Genomic DNA, 6,438 nt, shown 5'->3' on the forward strand with positions numbered 1-6,438 from the left:
ATATGCCCAAGAATCAATGTAGCATTCCTTAAAATGGCCAAAGCTGGAAACAAGTGAGTGATCCTAAGTAAAGGAACAGCTCAATAAATAGTGAAATAGTCACACTATGAAATATTATGCAGATTTTAAAGAGTTGTATATATACAGTTGACTTGGAGGGATTTCTGTAGTGTACTATTGAGTGAGGAAAGCAAGATTCAGACATTTATTTATGATCGCTTTTTCAAAATAAAATGTGTGTGTGTGTTTAACTTAAGATTGTATGAGCAGAAAAAAGGTATGTAAGGATACATGCCAGATGTAAACTGGCTGCTTAGAGAGGTAAAGATAAGCAAAAAGGTGGAAATGGATTATATTAAAATTAAAACCCCCCAGCAAGTACATGCTTCCTTTGTGGGGGGGGGGGGTGTCTATAAATAGATGCATGGGAGCATGCTCTCTAACATGTTAATGGGGCTTCTTTCAGATGGGGAGATAAGGGTGATTTTTAAAGCTTTCTTCTTTCAAATTTTATGTATCTTAAGATTTTGCAATGAGCACTTAAAATTTTTTTTTGTTATTCCTCACCTGAGGGTATTTTTCCCATTGCTTTTTAGAGAGAGTGAAGAGAGGGTGCAGGGAGGGGGCGGGGAGGGTTGCGGAGGAGAAAGAGAGAGAGAGAAATATCGATGTGAGAGAGACACATGAGACACATCAATAGTTTGCCTCCCGAACATGCCCCAACCAGGGCCAGGGATTGAACCTGCAACCCAGGCACATGCCCTTGACCAAGAATCAAACCTGTGACCCCTTGGTGTGCGGGCTGATGATCTAATCACTGAGTACATTGGCCAGAGCAAGCACTTTTTTTTTATAGTCAAGGAAAAAAAAGCAGTTTTTCTTTTCTTGGGTGTGGGGAGTATCCACTTTGCTTTCTTTCTGTAATCATTGGGTAATTTTCTGATTACAAATCAGTATTCCAGGTACTTTTATGCTAGTATGGGAGTACATATATGTCTGAGTATTAGACTTAACTATGTGGTTGAGCAGAGTATTGTCTATTATAAAGTAACTGGCATACGAGTTTATTAAAGTATATAAAACACTGGCTACTCTGGAGAATTGGCAAGAATGGATTTAGGGCGTGTGATGGTACAGTGGAAATGGAGAGGCCTGGAGAGGTTGGGGAGATGTTTAGAAGATACGGTTTTTAGGACTCTGGTACTTGGGCTGTGGGAGGTTAGGAAAAAAGAGGGAATCAGAGTTGGTAGCTCTTTGTTGTATGTATTAAAATGTTTTCCCCAGTTTCTCTCTCTTTTTGGTCTTTTTTAAGCCTCTTTTTGGTATATAGAAGTTCTTAACATAGTTCAACATACCTGTCTGTTCTTTAATGATCTCTAGGGTTCATATCATGTTAAGGACTTCTCTACCTTGAGATTGTAAAAATGACCCCCTCTGTTTTCTTGTAGTACTTATGGTTTCAGTTTTTTTTCACATTTACATCTTTGATCTCTGGAATGTATTTATATGCAAAAGAGTGATATAGTGATTCACTTATTTTCCAGAAAGTTATCCCAAACTTTTACCTGTTTTGTTGTTGTTGTTAATCCTTACCTGAGGATGTATTTCCATTGATTTTTAGAGAGAGTGGGAGGGAGGGGGAGAGAGAGAGAGAGAGAGAGAGGGAGAGAAACGTGGATGTGAGAGAGACACATCCATTGGTTGCCTTCTGAATGGGACCCAACCCGGGCCTTGGATCGAGCCTGCAACTGAGGTACATGCCCTTGACTGGAATTGAACCTGGGACCCTTCAATTCGAGGGCCAACGCTCTAACTTCTGAGAAACTGTTTTTGACTGTAACTGTGGAAGAGGCTGATGTCTTCTGTTTGACTGTTAAAAAGGTAGGACTTCAGACATTTGAAGAATTATGGGCAAATCAGGTTCAAGTAGGTGGGTACTTCATTATCAACTTACAAATTCATTTGAGGTCAGTGATGGTCGAATGAGGTTTTTTTTTCCAGCACCTCCAACCAGTTAACCTAATTCTGACACTATCTACCCAGAGATAGCATCGGATCACACAAGTTCAAGGCGCAGTACCACAGACTGCCCCTCCACCCCTTTAGACACTAATGGCCAAGTTCAGGTTGTTGCCAGAGCTTCTGAGGAACCTCTCCTTGGGTTCAGTTAATTTGGTAGAGCAGCTTACAGAACTCAACGAAACATGTTATTTACCAGATCATCATTTTATTATAAAAACTTGTTTCTCGAACGTCTCCCATCTCAAACAATTTGGTTCTCGACCAAGTTGTTCACAGAAAACATGTCTCAGTTGTCGAATGAAACTTAGGTTTTCTACCTGACAACCCTTTCAAGCTGATACCTCAGCATGACAAAAAGCATCTCTCAGGCAACAAACAGGAGGGAATGCTTTTTTTGCTGGCAAAATCAACTGTTTGCACAATTTTAAAGCAGAAAGAGGCCATCTAGAGTGCTAATGTTGCTAAGATTGTGAAAGAAACAATGATTACAGACAATTGAGGAAGTAGAAAAACTGTTGTCGATTGGGATAAACGAAAAGCAGTGAGCCAGAGACAGCCATTTCTTGGAGGCAGTGCTATATGAACCAGCAAAGATGCTGCATGCTGACCGGAAAGACATCCCTGGACCGAGTGCTAAAGTGATTTGTTTAAGGCTAGTAGGGGTGGTTTGATAAATTTAAGGAGTGTTTGTTTATAGATTAAACTACATTAGGCATGTACTGTATATAAGAAAGGTTAAAACAGGGAATCATTTGGGTGTCTGGAATGGATTAATTCAATTTACCTGATTTATAAGGGAACAAACTATTTGGTTTTCGAACAAATTGCTTCTCAAACAGCCTTCCAGAATGAATTGAGTTTGAGAACCAAGGTTCCTCTGTACCGGGAACTGCCTGATGGGAGCGATGCATAAACAAGGTATGCTCTCTGGGTAGGCACTCTCATCGAACCTTCGTGTGTTCACTAGCCTGGAAGCTCTAGGAAGCTCTCCTTTGGGTAATTATGGAGTGTGTTATACAGGCACAATTGATTAACTCATTGGCCATTGGTGATTGGACTCAACCTCCAGCCCTATCTGCTCTCTGAAGGTCAGGGAGTGGGACTGAAAGTTCCAAAGCTCTAATCACATGGTTGGTCTAGGACAGTGGTCTGCAAACTGCGGCCCCTTGAGTGTGGCTCTTCCACAAAATACCACGTGTGGGCGCGCACTTACAGTGGAATTGAAATTTCGTGGCCACACTCAAGGGGCCAAAGAGCTGCATGTGACTTTCGAGCCGCAGTTTGCCGACCACTGGGCTAGGAAACCAGACCCCAATCTTTCTGAAAGTCACATCATTATCATAATAAAAGACATCACTTTGGAAATTCCAAAGGTTTCAGGAGCTCTGTGCCAGGAACAGGAACATAGACCAAATATATATCTTATTATAAATCATAACCATAAATGTATTCTGGATATTTTGAAATCTTAGTGTAATTAGTATTATTGAGAGACAGTTTTGCAGGGGTGGGCAAACTTTTTGACTCGAGGGCCACAATGGGTTCTTAAACTGGACCGGAGGGCCGGAACAAAAACATGGATGGAGTGTTTGTGTGAACTAATATAAATTCAAAGTAAACATCATTACATAAAAGGGTACGGTTTTATTTTTTTTTTTTTAGTTTTATTCATTTCAAACAGGCCGGATCCGGCCCGCGGGCCGTAGTTTGCCCACGGCTGGTTTAAGGCAAAGGCTTTTCTACAAACCTATGTTGGTTTGTGTGAGGTCAAGTAAGCTAGAACTGGCTTTCCTTTTTTTTGTTGTTAATCCTCACCTGAGAATATTTTTCCATTGATTTTTAGAGAGAGTGGAAGGAAGGGGGCAGGGGAGGGAGAGAGAGAGAGAGAGAGAAACATCGATGTGAGACACATCGATGGTTCCCTCCCACATGTGCCCCTGCGGGGATTGAGCTTACAACCCAGGTGTGTGCCCTTGACCAGAATCGAACCCAGGACCCTTTAGTTTGTGGGCCAACGCTCTAACCACTGAGAAAACTGGCTAGGGCCTGGCTTTCTTTTTTAAAAAACATTTATTTATTGATTTTGAGAGAGAGAGAGAGAGAAAGAAAGAAACATCAGTTTGTTGCTCCAGTTACTTATGATGCATTCATCGGTTGATTCTTGTATGTTGTCCTCACTGGGGATCAAACCTGTAACCTTGATGTCTGGGGATAAGGCTCTAACCAGCTGGCTTTCTCTATTACATTTTGTATCTCTAAGTTTTTTAGAGTATAATCTGAGAGGAAGAGTCCTGGATGGAAATAAGGGAACCTGAGTATAGAGTACTGTTCTTATAAAACACTTATTTTTCTTTTTTAACATCACCCCCTAAGTACTAGTATAATGGGAATGATAATGCAATCTTATTTACCCTTAGGATGCTATGAGGCTGTCCAGTACTCGGTAACCTTGAGGGGAGTAAGTTTGAGGTCTGCTGTAATGGTGTTTCATTCCTCTTTTCCTATGAGATAACCTCATAGGAGTTCACTAAGGATTAGAGAAGGAATTAGGAAAAGTAGCAGAGAAATGTGCAGTATGGGTCTTCAGAGCCAGGAATTTTTCTTTGAATAGTTCTCTTGCTATTTACTTAATTCTTTTGTTACCTTGTAGTTCCCCACTTCCACATGTTTGAATTCTACTGGAGATAACCATCTACTCGAGCTATCTTACTTTTGAAATTCACTTTATTATTTTTTAAACTAGAAAACTAATAGGCCCTAAGTGGGAAAACAATTCAAGTGGTCTAGCAGTATATAAAGTACCTCTTCCGATGCCTCTTTCTTCTTTTTTAGAAGAAACCCTGTTGTGTTCCACCCACCCCAGTGCCTCCTTGAGTTAAGAAGCTAAAAGAAGCAATAAAAATGGCTTGTTGCTATGGTTTCTTCTTTGGTTCCTCCCTCTCACCATTCCTCCTTGTAGAAATGGATCTCACCTGCTGGGAGTTTCTGGCTCATGGGGTGTGTGCAGGCTCAGCTTTGGTAGATCCTGTCAGTGTGTTGGTTTACACTCCCAAGTGTCAGACACCAGGTGTTCCACATCCTTGCCACACTTGCCAATTTTAACCATTCTGGTGAGGTAGCTTATTATGACTTTAATTAGGGTTTTCCTGATGACTGCTGGTTTGAACACCTCTTGTAAGTTTATGAATCATTTAAATATCTTCCTTTTGAAATTCCTATGTAAGTCTCTTGCCTGTTTTCCTATTGGGTTGTCTTTTTGTTATTAATTGTTAGAGTTCTTTATGTATTGTGGGTATAAATCCTTTGCCAGATATATCTATAATACTAAAAGCGTAATATGCTCATTAGACCAGACATCCTTCCAGACATCCTTCTGGACGACCTTCGGGACGAAGCCAGGGCTGCCCGGGTCCCGAGTGTCTGCCAGTGGTAGGAGGGAAGCCCGGGTCCCGGGTGCCAGAGGGAAGCCGGTGCTGGCAGCGGGGGGAAGGAAGGCCTACTCTTGCTCAAATTTCATGCATCGGGCCTTTAGTATGTTATAAAGGACTTATCCACGTTGTGACATGCCTCTTACTATCTTAATGGTTTATTTTGATGACTAGAAATTCTTAAATTTATTATAGTCCAGTGTTTTGTTTCTTTGTTGTTTTGTTTTTGTTTTGTTCATCCTCATCCAAGGATATTTCTTCCATTGATTTTTAGAGAGAGTGGAAGGGAGGGGGTGGGGAGAGAGAAAGAGAGGGAGAGAGAAACACCAATGTGAGAGAGACACATCAATTGGTTGCCCTGAACAGGGCTGGGGAATCAAACCTGCAATCCAGGTAGGTAGATACATGCCCTTGGCCGGGAATCAAACCTGAGACCCTTTTAACCATAAACCACAACAGCCAGGGCTGTTGTTTCTTTTCTATTTAATGGCTTTGTGTCATAACTTAAGAAAACTTTGCCTACACCAGGGTCAGGAAGATATTCTATCTCCCCCCGCCCCTCAGAGTTCTTATTGTTTTATCTTTCACATTTAGTGCTGTAAATTACCTGGAAATGATTTTTGTATGTGGCATGAGGTTTAGGGGTCAAGATTCATTTACTCTTACAAATGGGTAGTCAGTTGATCCATTTACTAAACAACATTCCTTTTTCTTCTGTACTGTAATGTCTGTTTTGTCACAAGTTAGTGACCACATATGTTTGGGCCTATTTCTAGACTGTTTTCTGTCCCCTTGCCTTTACCTCACAGTTTTCCTTACTGTAGGTTTTTTTTTTTTTAATAAATCTTTATTGTTCAGATTATTACAGTTGTTCCTCTTTTTCCCCCCCATAGCTCCCCTTCACCCGGTTCCCACCCCACCCCATGCCCTTACTCCCCCCCCATTGTCCTTGTCCATAGGTGTAAGATTTTTGTCCAATCTCTCCTGT

The 6,438-nt window shown here is 41.2% G+C and overlaps 1 protein-coding gene across 1 annotated transcript in view; it reads left to right on the forward strand.

Annotated features, from left to right (window-relative positions):
- The first annotated feature begins 1,773 nt into the window (after nucleotides 1-1,773).
- Nucleotides 1,774-6,438, forward strand: part of ULK2 (unc-51 like autophagy activating kinase 2) — an 85,453-nt gene continuing 80,788 nt past the window's right edge. The window contains exon 1 of the mRNA XM_023764852.1: nucleotides 1,774-1,881. The gene's annotated coding sequence lies outside the window, so the exon portion shown is untranslated. The remainder of the gene's footprint in view (nucleotides 1,882-6,438) is intronic.

This window comes from Myotis lucifugus, unplaced genomic scaffold (genome assembly GCF_000147115.1).
Source record: "Myotis lucifugus unplaced genomic scaffold, Myoluc2.0 scaffold_355, whole genome shotgun sequence".
Classification (NCBI taxonomy): Eukaryota; Metazoa; Chordata; class Mammalia; order Chiroptera; family Vespertilionidae; genus Myotis; species Myotis lucifugus.